Here is a 13,986-nt window from a genome sequence, read left to right on the forward strand (position 1 = left end):
AAGAGGGTTAGAAGTTTCTTAGGTCATGCGGGGTTTTATCGTCGCTTTATCAAAGATTTTTCTAAAATTGCCAAACCACTAACTCATCTTTTACTCAAGGATGCCTTATTCGATTTTTACTAACGAGTGTCTTGAGGCTTTTAATAGGATTAAGCAAGCTTTGATATCGGCACCTATCATATGTGCTCCCGATTGGAATTTTCCTTTTGAGATTATGTGTGATGCCAATGATTTTGCAATAGGAGACGTGCTAGGACAAAGAAAGAACAAAGTTTTGCATGCTATTTATTATGCAAGTAAAACTTTGGATGAAGCCCAAATCAATTATGCCACCACGGAGAAGGAGTTTCTTGCTGTGATTTATGCTTTAGAAAAATTTAGATCATATCTAGTTGGTTCTAAAATTAATGTTTTTACTGATCATGCAGCTTTGAAATATCTTATAGCTAAGGCGGAAACAAAGCCTAGGCTCCTCCGTTGGGTTCTCTTGCTCCAAGATTTCAATGTGGAAATTAAGGATAAAAAAGGAGCAAAGAATGTTGTTGTAGATCACTTTTCGAGGATCGGGTATGATGAGGATAAGGATTCTCTTCCTATAGATTATTCTTTCCCCGATGACCACTTGTTTGCAATTGTAGAGCAACAGCCTTGGTATGCCGATTATGCTAATTACTTGGTGGGCAGTACTTTACCTCCCGATTTGTCCTACCAACAGAAATAGAGGTTCCTTTAAGATGTTAAACATTATTTTTGGGATGATCCTTTTTTGTTTCATGAGTGTGCAAATGGACTATTTCGCAAGTGTGTTCCCAAATGGGAAGTCCACGCTGTACTTACAAAATGCCACAACTCACCATATGGTGGACATCATGGTCCCACCAAGACGGTTGCAAAGATCAATGAGTCGGGTTTCTATTGGCCTACCATGTTTAAGGATTCTCACTCCTTTGTTCAAGCTTGTGACTCTTGCTAGAGGACTGGCAACATCTCACAGCGGAATGAGATGCCTCAAACTGGTATTTTGGAAGTTGAAATTTTTTATGTTTGGGGTGTTGATTATATGGGACCTTTTCCCTCTTCAAAAGGGAATCGGTATATCCTTGTCGCCGTTGATTATGTATCCAAGTGGGTTGAAGCCATTGCCACACCTACCAATGATGCCAAGGTGGTCCATAAGCTCTTCAAGAAAACCATTTTTCTTAGTTTTGGAGTCCCTAGAGTCGTTATTAGTGATGGAGGATCTCACTTTCATGAGCAGAAGTTAGATACCCTTCTCAAGAACTATGGTGTCTACCATAGGACGGGTTTAGCTTACCATCCCCAAACTAGTGGCCAAGTTGAGTTTCTAACCGTGAGATTAAGGCTTTTCTAGAGAAGGTGGTAGAAAAGTCTAGGAAGGATTTGAGTGATAAGTTGGATGACACTCTTTGGGCGCATAGAACCGCATTTAAGACTCCCATTGGTACTTTCCCCTATAAAATTGTGTATGGGAAAGCATGTCACCTCCCGGCGGAATTAGAGTATAAGGCTTATTTGGCAATTATAGAGCCCAATTTGGATGCTAAGTTAGCGGGAGAGAAGAGGCTGCTACAACTTAACCAACTAGATGAGTTTAAGTTGATGGCCTATGATAGTGCACGTGTCTACAAGGAGAAAGCCAAGAAATGACATGACAAGATGATCCTTGCGAGAGAATTCAAAGAGGGTGATAAGGTTTTGTTGTTCAATTCTAGACTTAAAATTTTCCCAGGAAAGTTAAAGTCAAGGTAATCGGGTCCTTTCACTGTTAAAAGGGCAAACAAATTCGGTTCTGTGGAGTTATATGATGAACATGGTGGTGATTTTAAGGTAAACGGCCAAAGATTGAAATTATATCATGAAGGGGCTACAATTGGTGCAGTTGAATTACTTCACCTAATCAATTCCATCTCATCTTGATCGACATATGGTAAGAAGGTCGTGCGGGACCTAGATAAACCAGCGCTTTGTGGGAGGCAACCCGTATTTTCTTGCTTTTCAGATAGTTTTTCCCTTATTTTTGTCTTTTGAGAAGAAGAGAGGAGGGAATTTAATGTGTTTTAGAGTATTTTGTACAGGTAGGAAAAAAAGAGTTAGCTAAATTTTGAAGAAAATAAGGAAAAGAATCGGACTCATAGTGTTGTAGAGCGCCCGACCGGGCGCGAGAGGAAGTCCGAATATGAGCAAAATTTGCCCAACCGGGCGCAAGAGTGGAGGACGGAAAAAGAACCAACCCTGCCCGACCGGACGCAAGAAGAAGCAAATCCAAGGCTAAACATTCGCCCGACCGGGCGCGAGCCCAGCCGAATTTTATTCGCTAGATCGCCCGATCGGGCGAAGGGCCGCCCGACCAAGCGCGCCCTTATCCTTCCGGATTTCTCTTCTTTCTTCTTTCCTCCATACTTTCTCTCTCTAAAACCTTAATTTTCTCTTCCTTCTCTCTAAGATCTCTCCTCCATTTCTCACCCAACTCCAAAAAATTTTACATATTCTTTCTCCTCTCTTCATCCTCTACATTCCCCCACTAATTTTGTTTGGTTTTGACACAAATTTTTTTTAAGACCCATATTCAAGATGTTGTCAAAGAGGGCAAGAACTCAAGGAGGAAGAGGTTCGGGATCGAGTGCAATGCTAGACCCGGCTCAACAACTACCGCAACGGCCAACGATCAGAATTGCAACCTTGCAACAACGAGATCGGCTCCTCAACCTATATGAACGAGAGGTAGCTCCTCGGTGGTTACACCAAGACACCTTTCAATCTTCAGGTCTTTATGAGTATGTTAGGAGGTTCATGAACGATATTGGCATGCGTAAATTTGTAGATATGCACTACCCTACTTACCGAGAAATAACTTGTGAATTCCTTTCCTCTTTGAAAGTAGTTCAATCAAACAATGGACCTATTGTGCATTTTAGGTTGAATTATAGAAATATTAGTTTAACCTATGTTGATTTTTCTAATTTGTTTGAACTTGATCCCCATCCCCCACTTAATGGCATGAAGAGTATAAATCTAACGATATTTATTTTGCTTTGACGGGCAAACCTTGTCCGAACTCACAACAAGCTAGTGCACTACCTTTTCACCACCCCGTCCCAAAAATCTTTCAAAGATTCTTCGGGACTTGTTTTCTAGCTCATCACAAACCCCCCATAACACTCAAACCGATGAGCTGGCTATCCTAGGACACTGTGTGTATGGGTATGGGAAATTGAACATAGCTAGATACATTATCACCCATTTGAGTAGGCACGCCACTGCTTGTAGTAACAATGTCAAGACTCCTATTCATCTTGGCGACCTAATCACTAAGATAGCAATTAAGAAAGCGGGGTTCAACGAGTCTAGGTACGAGGGGTTAACTAACTGTGGGGAGGACACTCTTATAAACTTTTCGTATCTCCAATTCTTGCAATGGGTTATATTAAACCAACGCCGAGTCCTAGAGTGGAATTTGAGGGTGGGGAAGGATCACATACCCGTTTTCCCTCTCCCTAATCCTGAGTTGATCGCCTTCCTTCCTGGGCAAGATTCTTATACCTATGACATTCTACTTGCCGAAGCTCAAGGTCGGGCACAGCCCCGATCGCGTGCACAACCACCATCTCCACCACAGCCACAACCCGAGATGCATGTGCCACCACATGTGCCTCAGCCATCCCGACACCAGCCTAGGCCAGACCCCGAGACCATTTGGGACCTACAGAGTATAGGTCAAGCTATAGGTAGGGTTGAGCAGTCTTAGGGGGAGCTTAGGAGGCTAGTTGGTTCCCTAGATCAGAGGGTAGGATATGTAGAGAAGAACCAGGGTAGAGCACTTTTTCCCATGTACGACGATTATGCTCGTCGTGGTACTATATCGGATGATCTTATCTACCCTGACTGGTATCAGCCACCATCCTAGGGATACGTGGATCCCAACTCCCATGGCATTTACACACACTACTCCTCATTCAGTGGCTATGGCCAAGGCTTTCCTTTTGGGGGGATGAGGGGTATTGTTGACCCTAACTATTTTGGTGGAAGTGCTTCTGGTGGTGCTGGTGGTAGCGGAGGAGGATTTGGGATGATGGATGAAGATGGTGATAATTAGCCATACTGAGGCTAATTACCGAGTCAATAAGGACATTGTCTGATTTTATCTTGGGGAAGATTTTTGGTTTGAGGTATCTTATTTCTTCTCTCTCTTTTGTTTAGTATTTTTTTTTTTTTGCTTTCTTGAGTAGATTTTATTGCTTTGAAAAAAAAATACAAAAATATGATCCAATAAATGATAAATCATGCTTCCCTGTGCCCCATATATAAAAATTATTTTGATTCTTGGTATATGATGATGAGTATTGTGGATAGGTTAGCCATGATTTGATGTTTGATTGCTTGGATGCCCTAACATGAGTCAATTTTGTCCAACTACTTGTGAATATAGTGCTTGACTAGTTGATTTGGTAAGGAATGTGTGATAGTTCTGATATGTCAATGAAGTTGAGTATTGGTCTTTAACTATGAGTAATGTTTGTATGATTCACTAATATACACAACGGGGAGGACGAAGGCGTTTGTTCTTTTAGGTGGCCTTCAGACGATTTTAGATACATTTATTCCCTTCTTGCTACCCATGTTGTTGCCTTGACTTTTCATTGTTTATTTAGCCATATTACAAGCCTATTTTGCCCCATTGGTTACTAGTCCCAAGCTTGGCTTGGGGGAGCTATTAGTTAGTGAGGTGAGGGAGTTGTAGTGTGCGCATAATTTGCACAATGTGGGTAATAAGAGACGTTATTTATTTGTTCTTATTTTGTGAATTGGAAAAAAAATAGAAAAATTGTTGTTCAAAGTTGAAAAAATTCCAATGTGAGATAAAAGAAAAAAAAAAAGAGCAAAAGAAAAATTTGTTTCAATGTTCAAGTGTTCCAATGAAGGTTGCTCAGAATAAAAGAAAGAGAAAAATAAGTTTCAAGAACAACTGAGAAAGAAAAAAATTCAAGTTCAAAGTTTGTTTGTTCTCTCAAGTTCTATAATGTTATAATTTGTATGAGTGAAGTTGTAAGTGTTAGAAAATTTGTGAAATATTGGATTGGTTGTTTGGTGAATTTTTTTGAAGTTGAGATGAGTTTTGTTGGATATGATTGGTTATTATTTGTTTTTTACCTTGGTTTTACTAGGATTGGCTCCCTAAAGCATGGCTTTACTCTCACATTTTCCCAATTTTATCCTACCTTTTACCCTAACCTTACGTTACAAGCTTTAAATACCTTCCGACCTTTGTGCATAGAGTTGTATGGATGTAAAAGTAGTTGTTTATCAATGCAAAGAATGATTTGATTTATTTCGAGTCGACTACTAGGTTGAGTGCTTTTTTTCTTAAACACACGAGTGTTGTGAGTTTGGGAGGGCATTGTTCACATTAAAGGGGTTGGATGGAGAGCGATCGAATACATCTTATATCCGCTACATAAAGAGTGAAGAGTGCGTGAGCACTAGTTTTGAAATCCATATACACTTGTGGTTTTCTATACTTGACAATTGTTAGGGAGGATGAGTAGTTGGATGGATTTGATTGGTTGACTTTGATGCATATTTGTTGGATTTGCCTTGAATTTGTCATGTTTGGTTTTAATTGATTTTTGGGGTGAAGTATGTTTTATTTGTTCATTGATGAGCTCTTTGCTTTGTGACAAGCAAAGGTTTGGCTTGGGGGAGTTTGAAATGTTCATTTTATATAGTGATTTACACCCATCCCTTGGTCATATTTAGGAGTATTTTTGGCCCTTTGGAGCCACTTTTATTACTAATATGCGCTTGTTAGTGTTTTCGTAGTTTTGGTATTTTTTTTATAGGAAATTGCGGATTTGGAGCATTTTCCCGGACTTAATTGAGCCACTACGAGCATTGGAGTAGGATCGCATTCATATAACCACATTCCAAAACCCAAGGCCGCGTTGGAGCAATCAAACTGGTGATTAAGGGCTCGGTGAAGAAGAAGAGTTTGAGGCATTGGACTGAGTATTAAAGACCCAAAGAGGAAATCCGAAATTGAGCCAAGAAAATAGCCCAAATCGAAAGTCCATGTTGCCCGATTGCTCGCCCGACCGGGGAGTGCCCTCAACTTGAGGCGCGCCCGGCCAGGCGAGGCAGATAGGATGTATTAGCACTTCGCCTTGAAGCGCGCCCGACCGGGCGCGAGAAGAGGAAAATGTCAGCTGGAGGCAGGACCGACCGGGCGCGTGTTTTTGAGGGGTGTTTTGCGACTTATAATCTTCGTTTAAGTTGAGGATTTCTAGCTAAAGTAAATACGCTTTTCTAAGCAAGTGACGATTACGTCTTTCATTGGTTAATTTCTCAGATTTTAGTATTAAGTTTTTGGTTAATACTCTTGTTATCTCTCTCTACACTTTTAGTTTATGCAATTCATTATTTCCGTTTATTTTGGTAACGATTTCTTCCCCTTTTATTTTCAGTAATTAATTGCTTTGATTAATTGTGTCTTGTTTATTTATTTTGCATAGTTTAGATTTAAATATATGTGAGTATGTAGTTTTATTTCTAGGGTTTGGGGATCCATAAGTAATATGAAGGGGTAATTTACTATTGTTGATTGTTAATTCTTTGGTTGATTTCCTTTTGATAGACTTAATGCTATGCAATTAGATTAGGCCTGGTTTAATTGTATGAGTTATGCAATATTGATTCGAGATTCGAGAGATGAGAATTGATGGTTAAGTCAAGATTCGAGAGATGCGATTTAATACCAGTAGATTAATTCTGTGATTGTAATACGTAGCGAAAGCCCTTTATGATCTGATTAATTGATGCATTGATAATTGATTGTTGTGTTTTATCCTGAAATATTATTTATTGGTGACCTATACCCTAGGATTTGATTTATTGATTTCCTCCCTTATTCAATTTGTTTTAGTTTAATTATTCTCCTTAGTTCAATTCCTATAAAAATAATTTAGTTACTTGATAATCTAGATTATATTAATTATTTAGGAATATAAAGACCTGTTTCCCTGTGGATTCGACCCTACTTCCCTATCTATTTTAGTTGGTGGTTTTAGAAATTATTTTTTATTAGGGGATACGACTTTAGCCTGTTACCCCTGCAATTCCATGAATTGCACTTCATTTATCCATCATGTGTTGAACCGATGTAGCAGCCTCATCTTGCATTTCTAATTCAGGACACACTATTTGTTGGTTAGTTTCCCAATCCATTCCAACTACCGTAGCATTCATCCTGTGAGCACATAAAATAGAAGGTCTCAATTTCTTCATAGAACTCGACCCCGTCGAATCAAGAGAGGAGGAAAGTGATGGAAATTTGTGCTTTCGAGCACGAGCCAGAATATCCATATCAACCTTCAAACCCCATTGCCACGCCATATCCTCATCTGATATGGCCTTTGAAATAAAGGTCCGCTTCCCTGCTGCATTTCGTCTCCAAAGAGCAAAAGCTCCTTTTTTTAGACCACCTGTTAAGTGTGTTTAGGCGTTTAATTTTGCCCCAATTATAATCAGGAAAACTTTCTCTGACATTATCTCCACCTTTAGATTGCACTGCCTTCTTTTATCCCCAATTATTGAGAGTTTTCTTCGGGCAAGAAGGAACAGGGGAAGGAGTGTTAAATAGATCATCAATGTTGATTGTTGCGATCGGCGAGGTGGGGGATTTCGGTGTACCGAACTCAGTCAGAGGAAGATTAGAGAAATTTCCCCCCAAAAGGAGATGGAGAGTACGGCAGAAACGACGATCTTTATGCTCTAGGGTAAGGATGAACTCGCGAGCCCGAAAGCCTAAGTGAACGAGCTAATTAACGTCCTACTTGTATAAAACAATTAGCAGTGTTGGTTATTTCAATTTCTGTCAGAGAGAAGGTTGACCGTACGCTTCGACATCAGATTTAGCAACCGTGTTGAGGGTTGGGGAAGGCTCACAGGCGGCGACGCCATGATCGAGAGTAAGGGAAGGGATAAAGCTCTTGTTGCAGCCCGTCTTCTGTAGAAACGGGTGGGCTTGGAAGAAGATTCATCCTCCCACTTCAAAGGTCAAACCATTAACAAAGGGAGCAGAGGAGTTATTTAATAAACCCTCTGAAATCTGAGGAGGTGGTAGGCTTGTCCACTTGTTTTCACCAGTTTGCCTAGTGGATTTTGGAGAATGGCCCACCCAGATCAAGACCAATACCTGTTGAAGCAGTCATAGCAGCAGATAAAGAGTTCACAAAAGGAACTTGAATAGGATTAGAAATTACCACACGGGAAGCCTCAAGAGTGTCTTTAGGAGATAAAGCACATTGAGTATAAGGAAAGAACTAGGCATATGGGTTTCGACCCAGGCCCAGCCGAGTTCTAGGAGGGCTTACAACCCTAGAGATAGCTCCAGTGTCAGCCTCGGGAAAGTTAGAGAAATGCTCAAAGCCAGTATAATCGCCATCCCCACCAAGATTACGGTCCTCCAATGGTATATCCTCTGATACCACATGTCGAACAAGATTTGCTTCCGGGTTCCTGTACCTATCCATGTTAGGAAGGCCTAGAATGAAATTCAAGTAATAATTATAGTCACAGGGGCCGTATAAGACCCTCATGCCGTGATTTTCTAGAGCTGCAACACGGCACTTCAACCGCTGTTTAGCCACCTCTTTCTTTACTTTGCATCACTTCCGTGAATGTCCTACAAAACCATAACTTTTGCAAAAACGAAAGATGCCCTCATATCTAAAATAAACCCAGATGATTCTATCACCTTCTAATGGCACAAAATAGCCCGGAATTAGAGGTTGAGAAAGATCAATAGACATTTTCACACACATATCAGCATAGGGAGGAAGACCCTGACCGTTCAATTCAAACTCTTCTATATAACTAACATGAGAAAGATTTTGAGAAGCCCATTCACTAGTCTAATAAAGAAAAGGTAGACTATGAATCCTTACCCAGAGAGAAGCAAAGTCAAGATTAAGATGATGAGGGATGAAGGAACGATGATACCTTCGAAGATTGATGATTATGCCCTCGAAGAAAGCAGTCTTGAGTCGAACAATTGCTGTAAGATCCTGTGAATTAAGACATTCAAAGATATAGTACACACCAGCCTGGTGTACCCTGATAACACCCCTCCTCCATTTCGAATTTACAATATGCTGAACAAATTCAACAGGAGGAGGCTAAGGTCCAATGAAACTGCCCACAACACTTTGGTTGTAATTAATTGGACCCAGAAAATTAAAATTCTGTGATGAAGTGGCCAGACCACCCATATGTAAACAATCATCATTATCCAAGTCACCCAAGTAGTTTGGGTGCCTATAAGGAGGAATATTAACCATAGTTGCAGAAGAAAAGAGAAAGAAGAAGGAAAATGGAAGGGATTGAGATGGAAGATGAAAGAGCTCAAACTAAAAAAAAAGCTCTATTTACAATCAGATCAAACCAAAGAGTGGCTATACATGCCTTAAAAGTGGAAAAAAAAAAGAGTAAATTAGGTTAACTTGCAAGAGTACTTGCAATGATTTCAAAGATTTGGGTGAAAAAACTGGAGAATAGAAGAGTGTAAAACCAGATCGATAGCTATTGGGTGTTTGAATCTGTAGAGGAGAAGTTGAAGGGATTTTCAATCATGTGTTTGACAAGAAGAGATATCTTGCTCTGCTATTGGTTGCATGGGACTGTAGTATTCAAGGCAAAACTTAAATTGAATTGAATAGCAAAAAACCCACGTTTAGTGGGAGAAGCTCTCGGCAAGAGAAAGAAAGCTTTGAAAGATTTTATAGCAAAAATCCTTATAACATCTTCAGATGCTACTGCAAGGGATGGTGATGAGGTTTCTTAGAGCTATCAAATGAGGGCGGAAAGAGGGAGGTTGAACGAGGGTGAGGAGGAAAAAGCTTTGGCGAAGTTATATGATGAAGATGTTCAATATAAGTGTGTCCACTGCAAAAGCACTGGTTGGATGACTCGAAAAAAGTTGATTGAGCACTATTTGCGTAAACATGGAAGAGTTGTGAAAATTATCAGTATAAAGTGAGTTTTTAATAGGAATTTTGGGTACACTGTTGGAAAGTAAGATTTTCTCATTATCTTTATTTCGGTGAGACATTAATCTTTCTCATTGTTTCATTGAATTATTAAAATGAGTAAAGTGATATAAAATTATGTTTAACCTATCAATATCAAAAAATTATATGTGTCAATAATGTGCAATATAATATATACGTAGTTTCATGTAATTTGTTAATTTATAAATAATTATAATTTAACTTATTTTATTTTGATTTAATTTGAACCCACCTATGTAAAATGCTAAATTCACCCCTGCCATCAAGTTACTCCCTTATCCCGAATAACCCATGCATTATTCAATTGATGAATATAGAGTGAATTAATCTCAAAAACTAGTACTTCACTCATGTTTCTAAATTATTTTTCTTACTTTTTGTTTAACTTAACTCAAATCTTTATTTTTATTTTTTTTTGCTTTATTCCTATTTCGCATAAAATTATCCATCATAATTACAAGACAAGAAGCACTTAATCTTTATCATACCTTAAAGCACAAGCTTAATACGAAAATAATATGAAATAATAACTCTATCTATATAAACCAAACACCATGTGATCTTAATGTTGTGACCATAATTTACACTCCTTTACACCAACTCTCACCTAATCATAAGGTAAAAAAAAATTAAAAAAAAAAGCCCCTAAAAACTTCAAAAATAGAATAAAAGATACTGAGTACTCGGTATTATCTTCAATAATGTAGGAGGTGAAAGTCAATCCCGATATAGATAAAAGATGCAATAAACAAGATTGTTATATAATGTTAGAAAATCTTAACACAATGATATTCACTCTACATCACTTTCAATATGTTTTGCGTAAGGTGGAATTACGTTAATTTTATTGCAAAATGGTCAATTTAAAAATAACTTTAACAATTTTTATGGTAACTTTAACCACGTTAAGAATAACTTTTAATTTGTATAAATTTAATTGTATTTTAATGTGTAATTTCTAATAAATGCATGTTTAAAGACTAATATGATTAATTTAATTCATTATAAATATTTTTTAAGAGTAAAATTTTAGTTAACAAAATACTCTCTATCTCATAATACTTGACACAGTTATCATTTTCGTCCGTCCCAAAATGCTTGACACGTTACTAAATATGGAATAAGACCACAAACCCTAAAACCCAATTAAATCCTACATTTTCTCTCTCCTCATTACTCCCACTCCCCCACTTTTTGTTTTCTTACAATATAAAGATACAAAAGAGAATCCTTTATATAATAAACAAATGTTTTAAATGGACCCACTTGTAGTTTTGTTAAACTATGTGTCCACCCCAACGTCCCAAGTATTAAGGGACGAAGGGAGTAGTAATTTTTGTACTCCCTCCGTCCCATTATATAGTTCATGCTTGTGTTTTTTCACGGTATTAAAGAAATGGAAGAAAAAAGTGAATGAATTACATAAAAAAAGGTAAAAAGTACAATTATTGACAAAAGTTAGAGAGGAAAAAGCGAATGAAGTACATAAAAAAAAGGTGAAAAGTACAATTATAGACAAAAGTTAGAGAGAGAAAAGGGAAAAAAAGTACAAAGCAAGTAAAAAATTCAAGGGTAATTTAGGAATTACAATGATAAAGTTAAAAAAAAGGTATAATGGTCTTTACATACTATCCAAAATAGAAATAGGAACAACATTTTGGATCTCCAAAATAGGAAAACATGAACTATATTATGGGACGGAGAGTGTAGAATAAATGAGTAACTTTATTTAATTTATGATAACTTTAACCCGTCTTATAATAATTTAATAAAAGTCCGCCTTAATCAAAAATTTGTGTATCACTTTTTAGTAGAAATCTTCTATTTCTTAGATCTAATTTTGTGGAAGAAAATAAGATTTGAAGTTTGACTATATGAATAATTATGAGAGTAATGTTGATTTATGAAAAAGGTGCTATTTCGCAAATTTCTAATCTCATGTCAATTAACACCTGAATCCTTTTGAAATTTTTAAGATGTGACGGGACATCGAGTAATTGAAGTTTGAGATGTCAAATCTTTGAAAATTATAAAAGAAGAGAGGCACTTAGGATAAAAAAAAACAATATATATATATATATATATATATATATATATATATATATATATATATATATATATATATATATATATATATTTATTTATAATTTGATGTAATACATACAAGGACTTTTTACTCTCAAGTAGCTTATATATATTGACCGTTCAAGCTGTTAATGCTACTAAAGTTTTGGAGAATAATTTTCTAACTCCAATAATTTGAGCCCAACAAATTTGAAATTGAAATCCATGATTTTCTTGACTAAATTTCTGCATGTAAAAATGTTGATTATTGAGGTAATTATGAGAATAAAAAAAAAGATCGATAACTAACCTATATATTAATGTCAACTACATAGAGACAAGATTAAGAGAGCAAAAAGAACATTTGTCTTATAACAGGATTATGAAAAGATAGATAGTCTAAAACTCAATTATTGATCTGAGCTTAGCCATATTCCCATATGCTTTTTATTTTTTATTTTTATTTTTTTTAGCACGCTTATATTAATTCAAGGACATAGAGTCCATCAAAACATATGGGGAAATCTCATAAGGAGCCTATATGTGTTTGTTTAGCTTAACTACGTTGACCATAAAATGCAAAGGAGAGGTTGCATGCTTGCATCCACTAGAGACAATGATACTTGTGAGAGTCGAGTCAAATTCGAGTTAAGCCTTTAAAGTTATTTGATTTTAAAAAATTAAACTCAACTTCTAATGGTTGAATTAAAAAAAAAACCCTAGCCTCCTCTCTCTCTTCTCCTCTCCTAAACTCTAGCCTTCATTGTTAATTTTGAAGGGGTTTTCATTGGATTTCACTGGTAAAAAGCCCCAATCTTTATTTCTTTTAAGCTTTTTGTTTCTTAGGTTATAATAATGTCTCCCTTGAAAAAAATGGTTTATCTCCTTCAAAAGACAAGATTTTTTTCGATATCCTTTGAAAGAAAAGGTTTTTCGGACTCCTTTAAAAGACAAAGTTTTATTTGTGTTTAATTTGGTCTCTAGTTTTGCGGAGCTACGATTGATTGTGGCTCAGATTTGGGTTACGAAATCAGCACAAGAATTTTCTTTCTCACAAAATTACAAAGCGACGACAAATCCACTCAAAAAGTTGTATGAGACAACGAATCGAGAATGTGCTGAATTGTTATATTTATGTATTTGGATTCTTATCCCTTCCCCGAGAGCTATGATCCAAAATAAATTCCGTATTTTATAAGTTTTTGTTAAAATTAGTACCTATAAACATTGTGTAAGTTTAATTCTATTACTTGAAAGTGCAATTTTTACATTAAGCCAAGATATGACTGAAATTAATGTTAACAGCCTTTCAAGTCTAGCTAAATCCTAAAATCTTACTCTATTCAATAAAATCTCAAGTCAAAGTTTGCACAGTCAAATTCACCATTCATTATATGAGTACCAGTTATGAATACTTTTTCGTCTAAAATGGTCATGTTGTCCTAATGTCTCATTGCTAAGTATATAGCATACTCGTATTTTACATATATACCCTCCAAATTCCTCCGCTAATCACCTACATAAAGTATGTGATGTGGAAATTGCTCGTAAATCATTTATAACTTGAACAATATAACCACCTCTTCCGGACATTCTAAAATAGTGAATGCGGTTATTAATTTTGGGCAATGCAACTCCTAGTATCTCATGTCGTATTCCAAAATTGAATTTCTATTTCCTATTGCTATAAATGTTGGTATAATAACCACCTTGAAACATCATAATTAAGCGAAAAACCATTATTAACTGTTTAAATGAAGGGAATACAGAGTTGAAAGCATCAACACATAAGTCCAGATAAACTAATACTTCCTCCGTTTCTTTTTAGTTGACACGTATT

Source organism: Chenopodium quinoa, unplaced genomic scaffold (genome assembly GCF_001683475.1).
Source record: "Chenopodium quinoa cultivar QQ74 unplaced genomic scaffold, ASM168347v1, whole genome shotgun sequence".
Taxonomy (NCBI): domain Eukaryota; kingdom Viridiplantae; phylum Streptophyta; class Magnoliopsida; order Caryophyllales; family Amaranthaceae; genus Chenopodium; species Chenopodium quinoa.